Here is a 21,678-nt window from a genome sequence, read left to right on the forward strand (position 1 = left end):
TTAAAATAAGGAATCTAGATCAGAACAATAGAAAATATTAAACATATTTGTAAAGTAGGTTAGAGAAATCGGGTTGAAACATGTGAGTAACAATGCATGCTTAAACACGGAGGCATGTCATGCCTTGTGTCTGATATGCACGTGTTGGTCATGCAATGACGTCATGGGTCTCAATATAGAGAGCTTTGATCAGTCAGTGGGGAACTCAGTAAGTCAGGGGAGAAGAGAGGAGTCAGAGACTTACATGGAACCTTGGAAGCGGAGGTTAGAAGAAGAAAGAATCAAGTAAAGACTTGAATTCCTTGATGCAAAGCCATTGACCGGTCGAAATGGAATAAGCAAACAACTTCCTCTTTTTGTATCTGCGTATTTGTGTTATGTATTGAACAGAAAAAGGTATTGTCAATTTATATTATAAGAACTTTGTGAAAATCGTTATCTCAAAAATAGGTAAAGATAATATGTGTCAATGTTTATAGAAACACTCCCATTCACAGAACTGTCAAAAGTATAAATGTCAAACGCACTATCGGTCTATCTATCTATATATCATAAATCTCCTCTCATTGAATTACATGTCGACGGCTCTCCTGTATCAACATGTACCCTGTCTCATTATATATAAGACTTATCTCTATATCTCAACAATATGAATACCCATAATGAATATATATAATATCTAGCATCTCACTAACATGATCACTCATATGAACACTCAACAACATGAACGCTCTAATGCAAACAATCAACAACAAAGATATAATATACGTCAATTCTTCTAAAATATAACCCTATGTAACAGTATAATTTGATTATTTAATAGGATGGTTCTACAAGAACTTGTTACGTTGGACTTGAAGACGACACTATTGCAGTCAAATTGAAAGCAGATGAATAGACCAGGGTTCCACAGGCGTGTTGTTCTAGAAAAGAGTCTATATTTAGGGTTATACATCAATAGAGAGTGGGGAAATAATTGATAGTTATTTTAGCTAGACAATTGTGTTTTGTGAAAGTTTGCTGAGGAGGGACCACAGCTTGGCGCTTAGACGAGCACTTGACATAAAAATAACGATAGAGCAGAAAAAGACCAGAAAGAGATCTCTTCTGTGGGAAAGAGACTGCAAAGAAGAGAAAAGAGCACTACTTAGTAAAAAAAAAAAGTCGATTTGATCTCTCTCGGCAGAATAGGGTGCTCCGAGCAGCTCCTGCCTAGATGTAGCAACAGTACTCCATCTTAGATTCTGGATATGACTTTAAACTTTATCCGACGGTGAGCCCCAAGCTTGCGGGCTTTGGGGAGTGTGGAGCCACCCTTTAATTGCCATTCCTCCGAGGTCCTCTATGACCCGGAGTGGTAGTACATGTTAGGGTCCCAACTATGGGTTAAATAGAAACCGACTTGAGAAAAACAAATATTCTTTTAAAAATTGTTTTTCAAAATAACTGGAATCGGCATTAAATAACCTGAAAGGGTTGATATGCCGTAAAACAAAAACAACCAACAACTAGTACTCCATCCTAGGATGTACTTGGCTCTTATATAGATAAAGGAATGCATCGACAGTGAGATATCTAATGAAGCGGTAGAATAATCCAACCAGTTGACAACGCGTTTGATGTATGTGCTTCATTTCAAATCAGGAGTAAAAGTCAGTCCCAGAAGCTTGTCAAAACATGGAGCCTCCCCGAGACGAGACCCATTAATTTCAATCGTTGCCAGAGGGCGGGGGTGTTCAGGATGGAAAGTGAGAAGCTTAGTTTTCTAACTGAAATTTTGTATCGACTTGTATTATCATAAAGTGCAACGAACTAAGTATCCGTTCGATGCATAGGTAACGATCAGTAGTGATTAATATGGATTAGTATTTAATACAAAAACGAGCACAAATTTTACCATATACAGCCATCAATTTTGACGTATAAATATTAAAATAATTATTTTGATGTATAAATATTAAAATAATTATTTCGATGTATAAATATTAAAATAATTATTTTGATGCATAAATATTAAAATAATTATTTTGATGTATAAATATTAAAATAATTATTTTGATTTATAAATATTAAAATAATTATTTTGATTTATAAATATTAAAATAATTATTTTGATGTATAAATATTAAAATAATTATTTTGATTTATAAATATTAAAATAATTATTTTGATGTATAAATATTAAAATAATTATTTTGATGTATAAATATTAAAATAATTATTTTGATGTATAAATATTAAAATAATTATTTTGATGTATAAATATTAAAATAATTATTTTGATGTATAAATATTAAAATAATTATTTTGATTTATAAATATTAAAATAATTATTTTGATTTATACATATTAAAATAATTATTTTGATGTATAAATATTAAAATAATTATTTTGATGTATAAATATTAAAATAATTATTTTGATGTATACTGTAAATATCTAGCAGAAGCACCCGTAGAATGAAAGTGGTTCTTTATTCATTAGAAAATGAAAACAAAACATTTTGAGTGTCAAATATAGGGTATCCAAATAAAATGTATACATTCTTTAAATTATCTCAACTTGCTACATGAATACGCTATGCCACTTTCCCAAGAGATGCTTAGGAATAAAGAATGGCACTTCCAGCAGGATGGAGCACTTCCCCACTATCATCATGGCGTAAGAGCATATCTTGATAGTAACCTGCAAAACAGATATTTTCAAGGAAGAGGAAGTATCGAGTATTGTCTACGCTCACAAGATTTACCCCCCCCTCCATATATTTTTCTCTTTTGTGGTGTAGGGGGAAGATGGGTGCATGTTAAACACAGGATTCACACCACAGAACGAGCTACAATGAATGAGTTGAAAGCAACCATTGAAAGAAGATGTGTCAACATACCAATTGAACTGATTAGGAACGTTTTCGATTAAATCAGTGAACATTGTTAGCTGTTCATGGACCACAATATCCAACAATTTGAACACTTTCGATAAGTAGTTGGATTCTATATTTGTTCACAGTATTTTGATGTATGAAACTTTTCTTTCTTAAAATAAATGTTGGTTTTATGGTTATTTAAAGAGTGTATAAATTTTATTGGGACACCCTGTAGTTCAAAGCGAGAACAGTATATATATTTGAGGAGTTAAAAAGTAAAATGCAATAAAACAAACTACAGGATAACATTAAAAGATGCGTGTGCGTCCTGATAACATTAAATGATATAGATGGCTATTTGACTCTAAATAAAAGAATCATTGGATATAAATTTTAAAGATTTTATACATCCGGGGTTCCACCGATTAAAAAAGATACCAACAAGGGTATTGGTGAGTATATTTGAATTTGCTTTCAAGAAGCGCCTCGTTGTGCTAAAATGTTCTTTAGTTGAAACGCGAAATGCCTTCAATAAGTTTCCAGACTTTATTTTTGTACAGGCATTTAAAATTGTTAAAAACCCTTGAAAAGTCAGTACGTTATTACTTAGAAGATGATTGGCGAATTTTTATGATATCAAGTTCAAATGAACAGCTACAGTAGAAATTGGAATACACCCTACTAAAGCCTGATTGTCACAGCCAGTGCATTCTAAAAATGCAATCTTGCAGGGAGGACACTTTAGAGGAACAATATACAATAAAATTCTGTTTTTTAACTTGGAAAAATACCAGAGAGACGTATGGAATGCTCCTGACTGCTTTTGGACCATCTTGCATAAATCGAACATCACTTTTTGAGGAGATTCAAGTTGGCAGTGACTCTGTGAGGGATGATGAGAGGTGTAGGAGGATTAAGGAAGTCAGAACACCAGAGTTGATTGAGCAAATAAAGAATTTAATTGATAAGGATTGTCGTGTATGTCTATAGAGACAACAAGTTGGTCACGTTCAATGCCGCCAAGATTAAACTAGTTTCATTCAATAATCACAAGAAACCCTCTCTACCACTTATAGCAATCGCCAACGACTCTTTATCTGAGAGTACATCTTTCAAACTCCTTGGCCTAACGTTCACAGGAAACATCAGTTGGAACAATTACATTGAAGGCATTGCCAGGGCCGTTGCAAGAAAGGCGGGCTCTCTCTACCGTGCTAGACAACTACTAACACCCGAAAGTATCCTGTACATCTATAAGGCCACCATTCGCCCATGTATGGAGTATTGCTGTCACATTTGGGCTGGTCCATCTGCTACTAGTCTCTCGCTCCTTGACAAGGTTCAAAAGAGAGTCGCAAACCTGATAGGCCCTGAACTGGCACCTAAGCTTCAGCCTCTATCCCATCGACGAAATGCTGCATCCCTCAGCCTGTTCTACAAGTATTTTAGTGGTGAATGCTCGGACAAACTGCAAGCACTTGTGCCCCCATGACGTGAGCACCCTCGACAAACCCGACAGGCTGCTAAATCCCACCCCACACTGTAGAGATCCCTAGATGTAAAAGATCTTTCTACTCCAATAGTTTCTTCCCCAGAACCGCTAGACTTTGGAATTCCATTCCAGGTCCCTGCTTCCCCAACAGTACTGACGTGCAGAAGTTCAAGTGTAACGTGAACCAACATTTTGTTGCCCAAATCCCTACATAGTACCCCAGTAGTTGTTGTCCCTGATAGTAGCCCCCTACACCAAAGTGGCAATTTGCCTTGTTTGGGGTGGAAATGTAATTAAAAAAAAGTGCACAGTTTGATGTCAGTGTGGGAACTGTACAAACAATTATTTGCGAGGAACTGAAGATGTGGAAGATTTGCGCTAAGGCACCTACTCACAGCACCATCATTATCACAGATTATTTGCCCAAGTTGGGCAAACAGACCTTGCCCTCCTGCGACTTTTGGTTATTACCTAAGCTCAAGGAAATCTTTAGAGGCTGCCTTTATGAAATAATTGAGTAGATTAAAGAGGCTGTGACAAGGGTCACTAACATGCTCACACAAGAGGACTTCTATGAGACCTTCCAGAAGTTGTTGGAACAGTACAACAAGTGTATTGCAGCCGGAGGAGATTACTTTGCAGGAGACTAGAGTTTCATGTGTGTATAAAAGTGCCCATATAAAAAAAAAGTCTGGGAACTTATTGAAGGCACCCCGTATCTATTTCCTTGATAGGTTCGGAATTCTACGGCTAAGATTAAGTTCATTACTATTAGCTTTTCGTTGAGTTTATGGCGAGGTGTGCGTAGTATACCGCTAGCTAGGTGTAGATTTACATAAGGGATGATAACGTTAGACGTGTTAGTGGTTATTGCAATTTTAAGTCCTGTCCTAATTGGCGCAGATGTGTGATTAATTGCTTGTCGAGTTTATGTAATGTACGTCTCCTAGAGTTACGGGAAAGGCGTATAGTTAAACTCCACAAATAATAAATAAAAAATATAATCCAGGAATCTTTTATTCAGTGAAATTCGCATGAATAACAACACGACATCAAACAGTAACATCTGTATAGGCCTGATAAGAATATGAGTGTGTACTTATACGTTAGAAACTCTAAATACACACACACACACATACACACTTGCATACATATATAACACACACATACACACTTACATACATATGTAATACACACATACACACTTACATACATATGTAACACACATACACACTTACATACATATGTAACACACAGACACACTTACATACATATGTAACACACGCATACACACTTACATACATATATAACACACACATACACACTTACATACATATATAACACACGCATACACACTTACATACATATGTAACACACATACACACTTACATACATATATATACACGAGGTACATTTAATAAATTTCCATTCTTTTTTCATATGAGCAATTTTATTCATACTACACACGTTCGAAGTAATCTCCTCCGGATGCAATGCACTTGTTGTACCGTTCCAACAACTTTCAATGGAAGTCCTTCTGTGTGATCATGCCAATGACCCTCGTCATAGCCTTTTTCATCTCCTCAAGTGTCGTATAACAAGAGTCTCAAAAGCTTTCCTTGAATTTAGGGAATAACCGAGAGTCATAGGGAGCAAGGTCTGGTCTATAGAAAGCATGAGAGACTGTCTTGATAACCATGACAACGCCTTCTTTCTGATCTTCTCTGACCATCCTTGGGACAAACTTCGTGCAAATTTTCCGCCTCTTCAGTTTCTCGCGAATAGTTGTGCACAGTACTGACATCAAACTGTTCACAATTATTCTCTCTATAGACAAACAATAATCCTTATCCATTAAATTCTTTATTTGGCCAACCAACTCTGGTGTTCTGACATCTTTACTCCTCCCACACCTCTCATCATCCCTCACAGACCCCTGCCTTCCTTGAATCTTTTATGCCACTCAAGAATTGATGCTCGATTCATGCAAGTTGGTCCAAAAGCAGTCTGAAGCATTCCATACGTCTTTCTGGCATTTTCCAAGTTTAAAGCAGAATTTTATTGCATATCGTGCCTCTAAAGTGTCCTCACGTCTAGATTGCATTTTTGAAATTCACCAACTGTGACGATCAGGCTTTAGTAGGGCGTCTTCCAATTCTTGCAGTAGCTGTTCATTTGAACCTGAAATCATAAAAATTGATCAGTCATCCCATAAGATGTATAGCAATAATATACTGACTTTTCAAGAATCTATGACTATTTTAAATGCCTGAACAAAGACAAACCTCTAAACTTATTGAAGTCACTTCGTATTATTATTTAATCTATATATAAAAGTGGCCTCGTTTGTGTGTGTACGGAAAGGTATCTTTTAAGCTACTCTGTTAATTTTTGGTCCACAGACATGAAGCTAAATATATAGGAATTCGATCTTGTGGAATAAATACGATTTGGCTTTTGGCCGGTAAACATAGCTGCTAAGGGGTCAAAATTGAAAAATTAGAAACTCGGCGGGTCGACTACACATATATTTTCTATGTATGCGCAAATATACATTTATACGTTTAACTACGTTACTTTTTAAAGTTTTGATATGCACGGTAACTTAAGTCAGATGATACGAATGAAGTTGGAGCGAAAAATGTTTTGGTATTGATTCTAGCTGATGGCACCCAAATCATATATTTTTAAACCGTTTATACATTTGATACAGTGTAAGAACTAATTGCCTCTATAATAAAAAATAAGAAATCTGCATGAATTAAAATATGATATTTAAGCGTATTTTATAACCAGGCAACGCCGAGTCGTCTACTAGCAATAAATATTTTAATTATTCTTCACGTTTCATCCTAATATATCGGTGTGGAAGATAATTATTCAATTTGTCGTAAGATTCGAACCTTGGACACAAGTCATCTTTCTCAAATTCAGTGATCCTGGATATGACCTTAAGCTATATCCGATGGTGAGGCCCCAGCTTGCCGGAGTGTGGAACCACCCTTTAATTGGCATTGCTCCCAGGTCCACTCTGACCAGGAATGGTAGTACCTGTTAGGGTTCCAACTATGGGTTAAATAGAAACCGACTTGAAAAAAAAATTCTCTTAAAAAAATTTTTCTTCAAAATAACTGGATTCGGCATTAAATAACCTGAAAAGGGTTGATATGCCGTAAAACAAAAACAACCAAACAATCAACCAGTCAGATTCAGTTGCTCTAACGAAAAAGCCAACTTCAACAGCTGTGTGACAGGCCGAGAAATATATCACATTCATGTCATATAAATCAGACAATATAGTCAACTATTGAAATAGTGTCCAATCGATCACGTGGACAATTACATTGCATTTAGCTTAGATTAGACAGATTGTTATACTTTACGTAAAGGTGCCCATCCGAAAGGGGCTCTAAACGACGCAGTCCCTACGTTAACTTTGTGTCTTCTTTAATATATAAATATATTCACGTAAGTACTCTGAGTAATTGTTGGCATCCTTACAGATTCTGACAATGGACTATTCCTGACGTAATTTCTGGTGACCAGGTGTTGCTTTCCAGTCAGTCTGAATCCAGAATTGAGAGAGAGAGAGAGAGAGAGAGAGAGAGAGAGAGAGAGAGAGAGAGAGAGAGAGAGAGAGAGAGAGAGTGTCGTAACATTACTTGTTCTTCAGTTGAGCGGAGTTCCCACTCAACTACCATATTTGTCTGTATTTCTGTTTAATATATTATTAAGTTAACTGTTTCCGGGTCTTCTTGTTATTTCTTTCAACATTTACGCCATAACATATATATATATATATATATATATATATATATATATGTGTGTGTGTGTGTGTGTGTGTGTGTGTGTGTGTGAGTTAGTTGGTTTTTCGGAAAACACATTATTTGCTAAGACGAGATTTCAAACAGAAGGCTTAACAGTATAACCCCTTCCCTAAATCTAAAGTATATGCCCGATCAAAGCAAAACAAAAGTCGCCATGCGCCATTATTCAATTAGCGTATTATTTTTCATCTGGTTACTTCATTTATCAATTAAATATCATCCATGCAAATCTGTTGAACGTTAACCCGTGGATATAAACACATCACCAGATTCATAAACTCCAGGATACAAAAGATGTTATAGTGAGACGGAATAACGCCATTAATGGGTTCTACATCATTCTGCTTTGAAACGTCATTTAGCAGCTCACGCAGTTGACAACAGTTTAACATCTCTGGCTAAAAGAGCATTAAATAAACTTCCAGCACTTCATGATCACTATACGAAGGCATTTGATAAAGTCGTTAGTGGTGATGAGGAACAACCGGAATACATTTCTTCTCTCAAGAAGTTAAGAGAAACACGCGGTGAATAAATACACTTATATCTGCTGGCTTACAGCAAAGCATTCCTGCTACTAAGGGAGATAGTCGCTGACGCAACGAACGATCGTCCTGTTTCCAACGAATACCTTGTGAATGATGAGGAACATGTATCAGGAAAACACAAGAGATTGATGTTTTTGTTAAAAGCTGTGGACAAGTCCACTTACTTGGACAGTATTCTGTCAAGGGCAGTACACATAGACGATGAAGTTGATTGCAGGATAGCCAAGGCTAATGCTGCCTTTGGACGTCTCAGAACCACTGTGTGGGAGTGTAGAAGAATTCGGCTGCAGACCAAACTCTAAGTATCCCGAGCTGTTATTCTTACCATTCTCATGTATGCTTGTGAAACTTGGACTGTATACGCCATATATGCCAAGAAACTCAACCATTCCCATATGACCTGCCTCCGTATATTGTTGATGCAAGATAAGATACCAGGCACAGAGGTTCAAACATTCCGTCAGTACACACCAAGTTACAGTAGTGCCAGGTTCGTTGGGTAGGTCATATATGCCGCATGCTTGGCTCAAGGCTCCCAAAACAGCTCCTTTACAGTGAACTGTCCAAAGAAAAATGACGCGCAGGAGAACAGCAGAAACGGTTCAAGAACAATCTGAAGGTCTCCCTCAAACAGTTCGGTTTGTATTCTAACTCAATGGGAAAAACTAACATAAGACAGATGGTCTTGGCGTGCCACAACTCACAAAGGGGCTACAATTGCTGAATATGCACGCAATGAAGAACGCAGGAGAAAACGTAACATTAGAAAAGACAGAGCAATTAATATCTAAAATACAGAATTATCCCACCGGTGTCCAACATGCGGGAAATACTTCGGAGCTCGGAAGGTCTAACAAGCCATTTTCGAAGCCAGAGAAGAATTGCATGATTACGGTGATCTTCGCAAACGATGAACGAACATCAACACGTCGCAAGAAAACAGAAGAAAGGAAGAAACTCGACAGACTTTCTTTCTTTTTTTTTAACAAAACGCCTTTATATCTGATATTTCCAACAACGCATTTTTTCCAAGTATTTAAGCAGTTCATTTCTCCTTCTTCAGTCACGTGTGACATTTTTTCACTTCGCTGAACAGCCTCGAACACATGCTTCTCTGAACACCTGTCCTGTTATCTCTGCTGTGACGTCACTTCGCGCACCCTACTTGGTCATTTGCATATCTTTATGGTGCTGAGGTTGCGGCTGCTCCCAGCAACAGCGGCTCTGTTACACAACTACTTGTGAATTGTACTCAATTAAACAGAGCTGAAAGGAAAAGATAACGAAATACCAAGGTTTTATGTATATGACTAGGAACTGGAATCTTAATAAATAAATAAAAATAAATAATGACAGAAGCAACCGGACTCACGAGAAAACAAAAAGAAAACTATCTCTCAAATACAATTGCACTTAAAGGCACGGTTAAAATCTTCAAAAGATTTATCGTTTAGAATGTACAAGATAGCGGATGAATATCTAGCATACGGTAAAATGCCCATTCCAGCTTGAACAAAATAATAACCTTTTAAAAAATTTAAAAGAGGCAATATTTTGCTTGTGCTTGATCAGTAATTAATCTGTAAAATATGCGCATACATATGAAATAAACGGTGATCGAAGAAAAATTCCCACTTGCAAAGAGTTCCGATGCTGTAAGTTATAACTTTACAGAACATAGTCATGCGTAAGTAATCACTTGTTACTTCTTTTGCGTGTGGTAAGGTACCTCTATCGACAGCTAGAATATGATTATAAGACTTTATTTTTTAATCTGAAAAACAACCCATCCCATTGATGAAAACTGTTAAAACTGAAATAGAAGACATCTGCACGGGGTTTAGATTGAATTAATGCACTAAAAGCACAATAAAATCAGGAAGATAAAGTGAACAATAATTTATTAATTCCTAGAAAGGGTAGCTGTCTATACGTAGGAATGGATGGAAATGTAACTCGTGAACACACACACACACACACACACACACACACACACACACACACACACACACACACACACACACACACACACACACACACACACACACAACAACAACAACAACATATATATATATATATATATATATATATATATATACATACTAGCAAAAGTACCCGTCATTGACTGGGTTCAAAAACAGCCTACAGAAAATAGACTCTGATTTATGAAAGTATGATAGGTTATGAAAAGGAAGGGTTGTAAATTTGGGTTGAATTTGGGGGTATCAAAACCAAAGCAAAATATGATGAAATAAAAATAAAATAGATAAACCCCATAATTTATTATACCATACCTGTTCAAACTGAAACACTTATCACAATATTCTGTGGATCTATATTAAAAAAAACCTTGTTAAACTTTGTGACATTTCCATTATATGGAGGCCAGGTGCGAACGAACACCCCATAATTTTATTATAACATATTTCTTCAAACTGAAACATTATTATCAAAATATACTTACGCAGATAGATATGAAAAGTCTTTATTAAAGTTTGTGCCTATTTCCATTCTATGGAGGCCAGGCGCGAACACAGACCCTACAATTTTATTATACCATCCCTATTTAAGTTGAAACATACTTATCAAAGTATTATGTAGATCTATATCAGAAACACTTGTAAACGTTTTTTTTTTATTTTTAAATTTTTTATTTCCATACTTTATGAACCAGGCGCGAACGCAGACTCCACAATTTTAATTAACCACCGTTCTACTAGATCAAACATACCCATTCCTGTGTCGATACATCTATCATTATATGTAATCAGTTTTTTTTAAATAGTCAACCATATAGGAGCCTATACGTGTCCACACACACACACACACACACACACACACACACACACACACACACACACACACACACACACACACACAGCTTTATATTATATATATATAAGTGAGAATGTGTGAGGACACTTCTCGTCCTATATAGTCAACGAATTTTTGATCTGCAGACGGTAGATAGCATATTCAGACTTGTAGAACACTTTTTAATCCATTTCATCCGAAAAAAGGATAGCTAAGGGTCAAAATTTAAAAATTGCTCCATGGGGGGGGGTCGGATTTTTCTATATTTCTCAACCGTTTCACGAATGCGCGTGCGCAGCCGTGAAACATGACAGCTTATTTATGTTAAGAATATGTAGGTTTGAAAACACTTTGTAAAGATCGTGTCTAGCTGGCCTAATGGTTATCGTATTTGACTCACTGTCTTTACGTTTTGGTTTCGATCTCAGCTCGAGTACTTTTTCTTCTTTTACTTACAAGACGTGAACTGTTTAAAAAAACATAATACTCGCATGTACATGTCTCAGTTTTTGTATGAATTAAACTATAATATTTATGCGTATTTTATGATCGGCAACGTTGGGCGGTTTATAAATAAATCTATATAAATAAAACAGTAGATGTATACGCATATGCCTGTGTCTGTGTGAGCATATTTAACCGATAAACTCTTAAACTCTAGGTTACATAAAACTGAAATTAACAAGAAATGGCAATCATACACCAACAATGGTTTATAACGATTAAAATCTCTGTTTAAATAGATGAATAACGCCTTACAGACATATATCGGCAAATCAAAATGCAAAATCTTCGTTTCAACTTGCCGACATATTACGATTTTTTCTGCGCATGCTCAAATTCAATTTATTTCTTCAAATCGTTTAAGTTTAATTTTTTTATACTTATTTATCGATAATTTTATCGGTAGGTAACGCGGCTGGATCGCTAAATGTTTCAGTTTCGATTTTATTTGATGGCACCCAAATTATCTTTTTAATATTTGAAATCGCTGCTACATATTAGGTACAATATAATAATCAATAGAGAATTGGCTCTGTAATAATAAATACAAAATCTACATGAATAAAAATAGATTTCAGCACATTTTACGAGCCGGAAAGCCCCCCCCCCGTCCTGCTAGTATTAGGTTGGTGCAAAAATAACGTCGTTTTTTGACGTACATATTTCTGATAAAAAACGACATTATTTCTGCACCAACCTAATAAATAAAAAAAATAAAATAAACCCAAGAGATAAAATGAAAGAAAAATACGCCAAGATCTAATTAAAATTAACCCATAAAGAAAGATAAAATAACCGCCATTAAACAACAGAAAATGTTTGCCATTTTCTATGATTTTGTTATTTTTGGTTGGCCACAATTTAACATTAATAGGCTTGATACGAAAAGCAGGAACATTCTGATATTATGGCCAGGATAGACCTACCACGAAGAGAAGAAATTCTCTCTGTGGTAGGTCTATCCTGTCCATAAGAAATTGTGGGCTTCGTTTAAATCAGCCATGCATAGCTAGCAGCAGCAGTAAGCAGATAGCAATACATGCAGAAGTCTATAAAAATGATGAAAATGATAAGCGGCTATTACCAAATGCCTACCTCAAAACCTCAACTACAGAACACGCAGAAGTCTTCAGCAGTGACGCAGGAGTATGATAACTAGGGCTATGGCAAGAGAATATTCCTTTTCATTGTTTTGACTCTCAAGTATATATCCGCCACAGTTAGACACAGTTAATCAATCGAAAACCACATCGCTCTATCTAAAAACATATAAGATATTAACAGATATATACCCGAGAGTTAAAATAATGAAAAGAATATGCTCTTGTCATAGCCCTAATGATAACTATTATAGTAGAAAGAGAGAGCGAGCGCGCGCGCGAGAGAGAGAGAGAGAGAGAGAGAGAGAGAGAGAGAGGGAGAGAGAGAGAGATAACACAGGGAAATGGTCGGAGACAAGCCAAGAAGGATACGACATCATAGAAATTCAACATTACATTGACAATAATGCTTATCTACAATGGCAAACAGTATCAAACTTCCATCTTATGAGAAATGAAGATTCTAGAAAATCTCTGTGTTATGGAATTTATCAATATATATATATATATATATATATATATATATATATATATATATATATATATATATATATATATATATATATATATATATTGCATTCAACCGTTGAAAGTTAAAACCATATAATGCCCGGATGAATGCTCCTTTTTGCCAATAGTCTTACATTTTATCCACACCAAAATATGTAGATACTCCTCCACTGGATTTGTGGAGAGCTGTAACTCGTCACTACACACTACTCAGTGCATCTAAGAGTATCCTATATCTTTACAGAATCATCATTCACTCGTGCATCTACCACTCTTTTAGACAGGCTCCAGAAAAGAGTCTTCCATCTAATAGGTCCCGGCCTATCAACCAAACTCCAACCTCTGTCCCATCGCCGCAATGTTTCATCCCTGTGCCTATTTCACCAGTATTCTAATGGGATGTGCTCTCTCAGCAAAAATACTCCTGACTAACCATACAAGCAACAAAATCCCACCCCTACATTGTAGAGATGCTGGAATGTCCATTACTCTAATAGCTTTTTTCCTCGAGCTGCTAGATTTTGGAATTTCCTCCCAGTTTTCTGTTTTATTTACTGTACTGATCTGCAGAGGTTTAAATGTAATGTGAACAGACATCTCTCTGCTTAACTCCCTACAAAGTATCCCTGCAAATATGGTCCCAAATAATAGATATTCAGGTTCAAGTGGCATTATGTTTGGGAGCGAATAAGAGTAAAAACAACATGTAGAAACATAAACCTTCGCATATACCATCGAACGAAAGTTGACAGTGTTCTACAACAATAATAACAACAATAATATGCAAGTATAAGACCATCAAATCAGAAATTATCATATGGAATGGACAAGAAAAGATCGTATTATTACACTGTGCAACAAATTTCATGTTCCTATGCCTAATAGCACTTCAATAAATTTCGTGTTCCTATGTCTAATAACATTGTTCAACAAATTTCATATTCCTATGTCTAATAACATTGTTCAACAAATTTCATATTCCTATGTCTAATAACATTGCAATAAATTTCATGTTCCTATGTCTAATAACATTGTTCAACAAATTTCATGTTCCTATGCCTAATAGCACTTCAATAAATTTCGTGTTCCTATGTCTAATAACATTGTTCAACAAATTTCATATTCCTATGTCTAATAACATTGCAATAAATTTCATGTTCCTATGTCTAATCACTAGGGCTATGACAACAGAATATTCTTATCATTGTTTTGACTCTCGTGTATATATCCGACACAGTTAGACAGAGTAAATAAACCGAGAACCACATCACTCTATATAAAAGCATATAAGATATCAACGGATACACACTCGAGAGTCAAAACAAAGAAAAGAATATGCTGTTGTCCTAGACCTACTAATAACACTGTAATTCTATTAAATAAAGCACAGTCTGATTTTGACCAAAATTAACATTTTTATACAGTCTCCTTTCAAAACAGCACGTGAGAAGTTTTATCATCGCACAAGCAAAAGGGCCTGGAGTCTAAAATCAACAGTAGGTTTTAGATAAGAAAGGGCGTTTTCTACATAAATGCATAAATTAAGGCATAATTGAACCCTGACACTTGACTTTTGCATTTTAATCTTTAATTCAAGCTATTATTTAAAAATAATTTGATGAAATAAACAGTAAGTTCTCTACAGTGCAATGTAAACTACAATATATTTTGGTCTGAGTAACTGCGAGGAGGCATATGAAGCTTCCTTCTGGTGCACTGCACTGGGTCCTCGAGTAGAGCATCCAACCAATCGATTTGAATGACAAATGGCTAATTTCGCTGATTTCAAAAATACTAAAAATATTGGAAATGAGAAACATTCATTGATTCTCTATGAATCACAGGAAACGTCGTGTGTCCCTGCTAGTCGCAGATAAATAATCGCTGATGAACAATTTCTTGTGAAGTGCACATGGCGACTCTAAAAAAGACAACCTAGAAGCGGCTTCCGATATAAATAAGAACTCATACAGAAATCAAGTGTTAATCGTGTGGTAGGATCCCTGGATTTCTAAGGACTAACTGAACTAAAATACAAAGAGTTATTCCAGAGTAAATTCTTTTAAGTCTACAACAACAACAAAAACAACAAAAACAACAATAGCAACAACAATAACAACAAAAAGAATTCACTAAAAAGATTAAAACACTAAGTTGCATATTTTTAACGTGGACTTTACCACTGGCAAACCGGTCTCAAATGTTCCGCCATTTTTGTTAACAGAGGATTAGCTTTTAATTAATGTTTAATTTCTTTTTTGTTCGAAACTTTCTTCTTGAGTATCTTTTAAAACTTTTTTCTATTTTCATTGCTTTCTTTCTTTCATTGCTTAAATTTATCTACTAATTATTTTTGTTTAAATGCTTGTTTTTGCTTCTCATTAGAATTTCACTTTAAAACGTAAAACCGTTAAATCACGCGTCTCATTAAAAAACAAATTAAAAATCGCCTTTGACGCCGTCGTATAAAGCAGATCTTGCATACCTGCAAGTCATAACGAAGAACATAATTAACATCGGTGAGAAGATTGCTGTTTCCTCGGCCCACACAGCAGAGTGTGTTTTCTGTGCTTACAAATCGGAAAATTTCTAGCGCAATATAAACATTTATTGATAAACTAGAGCACCGGACGAGTGTACATCTCCGACTACGTCAATAAGTAACCAAATCTTTTTTTTTTCCAGGTAGTCATCACTTATCAAAGCCTGGAAGCCACTCGGGGATAAGGGTTATTGCGTGTACGGTAATCAATGGGATAGTATCGTAGTAATCGTTAGTATTGGAGAGTTGATAAAGTGTCTTACTTAAGGGGGGGTTCATCAGGAATTTGTTTATGTTGGACTTGAAGACATCCAGGTTGTAGTCAGGTGGGAAACAGGCTAACGTTCCACAGGCGTGAACTTCTAAGAAAGAAGTTTTGTTCATGGAATCTACGTTTTGGTTTTGGCACAGATAAATTACAATTATAATCAATTACAGAAAAGGCGGTGCTTGTGCAGGGTTTGAACCAGGCATAACTAATCGTAGGCTCGGAACATGAGGTCATGCCCTCGAGTTTGACTGTAATCTGGCGTAAGACGCCGATCAGCCAGTCAGTGCGTGGCAAAGGAGCAGACGACCTTTGGGGAAATTTAGAAGAAAAGAAATTAATAAAAAAAAACAAACAACAAAACGTGTGTTCCTAACAACCTTATACAAGATGAATATCTCCACCCTGGATCAACAGTTGCAGACGCTGGAAGATGTCGTTTCATATTGCCATATAAAACGATTAATCGCTGCAAAAAAAAAAAAAAAAAAATTGCGCGTCTTGCGGTGAAAGGTGCATGATCACCAAAAGAGGGTCCGTTAAGGATAGATGTGGCTGGTGGTGTTCCAAGACAAAATCCTAAGTGAATCTCGGCTGTCTTAATTTAATTTAATAAAAAAGAAATGGTTGGCCAGCCCCACCCTACATGAAAAAATGCTCATGAAAAAAAAAAATAACAAAAACGTTTACTTTACATTAGTTACAAAAACCAAGTAAAAGATGCAAAAATAATACATGAAAAAAAAAAAACATAAAAATGTTTTTTTAATCTTTTGTTTAAAAAAAAAAATGAAAAACACAAAATGTTATCTTATTTATTTGTTCAATTTTGTTTGACAAAAAAAAATATGGTTGAAAAAATACATCTTACTTGTTTATTTTTTTTTTCACTAAAAAATTTGTTACAAGAATAACACAGAACTTGTTACGTTGTTCGTTGTTTCTTTTTTATTTTCGTTATATTTTTTCTGGTGATTTTATATTGAAATATTTTCTTCAGCAGTTTCCTTGAGTAGCATGGTTACGCTTTGATAATTGGTGGCTCTCAGCGAAAGCCGTCGGTTGACGTCACGTTCTGAGCAAAGCCGAACAGTGAGTTATGTCTTGTTCAAGTTTTGTACAAGTACCGAATAAAGCACCTACGTTTTCAAACACACCGTAGTTAAACATTTCCTATATTTGTTATTCGAGATTTTGAAACTAACAAAAACAAAAACAAACAAAAAATGGATACACAAAACTTTCTTTGTTGTTTGTAGCTTTGGAGAATCTTTTAAAAATATTCTTTTTTATTTTTATGTCGTAAATGGTAGTACAGTAAATCTTTAACTACGATGTTTTTTCATGTGTTATTTTATAGCATTAAGTGTTATTTTATAGTATTAAGTGTCAATAGTTTGTAGTTATAATACCACGAACAATCTCCTCTCAAAGAAAGAAAAAATGTGCTATCTTTGCTACTGGCGCATGGAAACCAGAAGAAAAAGCAGACGAAGGAGGTGTGGCGTTTTTTATAGAGAAGGACGAGATAATGCACGGGAAGTGACAAGATTATTATTATTATTATTTTTTTTTACAAGGAAGTCACCACTTATAAAGGCCCGGAGGTCACTCGGGGATGAGGATTATTGCATGTACAGTATTCAACGGGATAATATAGTAGTAATCGCTAGTAATTGAGATCTGATAAAGTGTCTTACTTAAGGGGGCGGTTCATCAGGAATTTGTTTATGTTAGACTTGAAAACATCCAAGTTTTAGTCAGGTGGGAAACAGGTAAACGGAAGAGAGTTCCACAGGCGTGTACTTCTAAGAAAGAAGTTTTGTTAATGGAATCTACGTTTTGATTTAGGCAGAGATAAAGAGTGGGAGTAATTACTGACAGAGGTTTTAGCTAGACGGGTGTTTACGAAGATGAAATGAAGTTTTGGCTGTAGAAATGTGGCGACTGCTTCATCAGAGCTGGAAAGCAAAAACCAAAGGAAGATACTGACATCAGAGAACAAAGTTAGCAGGAAAAATAAAAATGCCTTGGAATAGAAGAGAACAATGCGAAGATGAAAGAAAAAAAAATGGCAACCAATATGTACGTCGTGTACGGAAAATCTGTAAAACAGAGCTTACAAACGAAAATAATGCCATTGCCATTAACTAGTCATGCTTGTGATGACACACAGTTTTAACATTGTTGACTGGCCAAAAAGCAATATAAACAGACTAGATACTAAAATATATATAAAATATAACACTGAACAGAATAACATGCAGGAATCTGCTTAATCTTCGAGCGGGTTAATATTATATAGGGGGTGTCGGCGGAGGAAAATTTCCTATGCCAATCAAATTATGACACGCAGTGCAGATTGCGTATGTGTAGCTCGACTTACAGTCGAGAATTTTGAAATCAGGGGCCAAAATCAACATTCAATTCTCATGACCTAAAAGGTCACATCAAATCATACAAACAGTCATAGGCTGAAGGATTTTCTAGGTCGACAAGTACAATCGATTATTCTAATATTCTCACATTTCCTGTTGTGTCAAATAACAAATATACCCCAGATTTTCAAACATAAAAACAATTTATATCTATATATTTCAAGCTCAAGTCTTTGGATATCCGCCATTGCCCGGGACCTATTAAAGCTATCTCAGCATAGTTATCCGGTTCTCCTTAACTCCTGGGAGGTCTGATCCTCTCGAATGGGGAGCAAAACGCTCCCTTAGGTCAATCAGGTCACAAAGGGATACCCGGTGTTTAAGCTAGGATCAGTGTTAAGTATCTGTTTTGGTCTCGATAGAGAGTAAGCGATCCTCATCGACGGAGGCAATTACTATTTTTGTTCTAATCCAGAGTGCCCTTTTTTAGTAGCTGAATTTTCCTCGTTTAAAAATGACCTTATGTCAAAACTATTCTTTATAAATACAGACGGGTGTGGGTTTCATTGCAAGGTGGGGGTGGAAATTCGTAAACAGATCGTGGGAGTCTGTAACCTGGTTTCGCTGACCGACTACAACTGGCAACATGATAAAGTATGTTCACACCCCTACTGGCGTCTGTGCATGAGCGTAACTTTAAAGTAGACTTAAAACGGCACCGCCATAAGCCCGACACTACTAGAAGACTGAAAGGACGAAATACTATGGAAGTATAGAATTATACATTATGTTTTTATTGGAATCCTTTGAGATAAGTAATTCGTATATTTATTTATACATTATTTGCAAAATGTTATTCTCATCCTCATAGTTGTTTTTGTTTTATCACGTTTTGGCCAATTTTTCTTCTGACCTTTGTCAAGTGGTTAACCGCAATGAATAGAATCGTTGTATCTCTACGATTCCAGGTGAGCATTGTCTGAGGATAACGGTTTCCATCCTACCCAAAGCCGGCCAGAGGATAAGTTGGCCTAAACGTGGTGTGACAACAACAACTATGGAAGGCAGTAATTACTGAGGACACAGTTAAGAGACTCAGTATTCCTATCCCATCGCGGTTTACCACCTGACGAAGGCCAGAGGAATAGTTGGTCGAAACGTCGTGAAACAACAATTATGAAGATGAGAATAATAGTCAGTAAATAAATAAATAAATAAATAAATAAGTATAGCTTTAGTTTGATATAAATACATCATAGCTCTCCATGTGTCTACGATTGTTTCAACAAATTATGTTACAGTAACTTAATGAATGGCGAGATTTAAAAAAAAAACAAAAACAAAAAAAAAACAAGGAATTAGAAATAGAAGAAAAGTAATTGAATAAATCAATCTTTCAATTACAGTTAAAATTATATACACTAAAAAGTTAAAAAAATATATACAAGGGCTTGAATTAAATTTCAAAATGCAAATGTCAGCGATTATTGCTTAATTGTGCTCTAAACAGAAGCGTTTATTTAGTACGCACCCCTGTCTTATCAAAGAACCTACTGTTGATTTTATATGCGGTGATAAAACTTACTTCGAAGATGTACTTGCAATGTTAGGCTGTATAAAAGTGTAAACTTTGGTCCAAATCGCACTGCTTCTTGTTTAATCGGATTTTTTTTCGACTAGCGATACTTATCGGAGGCATACACATAAAGTACACTGATGTGAACTGTCCAAAAATAGGCTTAGTCGCTTTGGAGTCCATAGAGAACAAACTCGCACACAGTGCCTTTTATCTATCTGTCTGTCTATCTATCTATCTATCTATCTATCTATCTATCTATCTATCTATCTATCTATCTCTGCGATTCTTCGAGCAGACGACGAAAACAAATATTCTAGCATATTTCGCTCTCTCTCAACACTCGGTATTTTCCTATTTATTCATTATAATAGATTAAGTCCTGATGTAGAAAGATGCAAAACATAAAATGAACAAGAAAATATGAGATGTTGTTTTTACTCATACGAAATCGAAAATAGTTTACATATGTTCTTCTCGTTGAGCGCCGCCATCTTGATTTTTAACACCTGCTACAATCATTGTAATTGGTTGATTATAAGCAAGTAAATACAAGATGCATTCTGATTGACTACATTTTGTACGTACACTGAATAAAAGTTTGGCCCTAATTTAGCGATTAAGAATCAAATTATTAATTAATGCACCAAAACTTGCGTGTGAGAAATTGTCTGAGATTTCTTATGATTTTATACACATTATTATCCAAAAATAATCCCCACCCTTTTATATTCCATTAAAAGTGATATTTTTACATTCTATTAAAAGTGATATTTTTTACATTCCATTAAAAGTCATATTTTTTACATTCCATTAAAAATGATATTTTTTACATTCCATTAAAAGTGATATTTTTTTACATTCCATTAAAAATGATATTTTTTACATTCCATTAAAAGTTATATTTTTTTACATTCCATTAAAAGTGATATTTTTTACATTCCATTATAAGTGATATTTTTTACATTCCATTAAAAGTGATATTTTTTTACATTCCATTATAAGTGATATTTTTTACATTCCATTAAAAGTGATATTTTTACATTCCATTAAAGTGATATTTTTTACATTCCATTAAAAGTGATATTTTTTACATTCCATTAAAAGTGAAATTTTTTTACATTCCATTAAAAATGATATTTTTTACATTCCATTAAAAGTGATATTTTTTACATTACATTAAAAGTGATATTTTTTACATTCCATTAAAAGTGATATTTTTTTACATTCCATTAAAAGTGATATTTTTTACATTC

At 35.1% G+C, this 21,678-nt stretch overlaps 1 protein-coding gene across 2 annotated transcripts in view; it reads left to right on the plus strand.

Annotated features, from left to right (window-relative positions):
• LOC145280118 (voltage-dependent calcium channel gamma-1 subunit-like) overlaps nucleotides 1–21,678 on the plus strand; it is a 274,495-nt gene that overhangs the window by 82,436 nt on the left and 170,381 nt on the right. The gene's annotated exons all lie outside the window — the stretch shown is intronic.

This window comes from Euprymna scolopes, chromosome 7 (assembly GCF_053919585.1).
Source record: "Euprymna scolopes isolate OS-2025 chromosome 7, ASM5391958v1, whole genome shotgun sequence".
NCBI lineage: Eukaryota > Metazoa > Mollusca > Cephalopoda > Sepiida > Sepiolidae > Euprymna > Euprymna scolopes.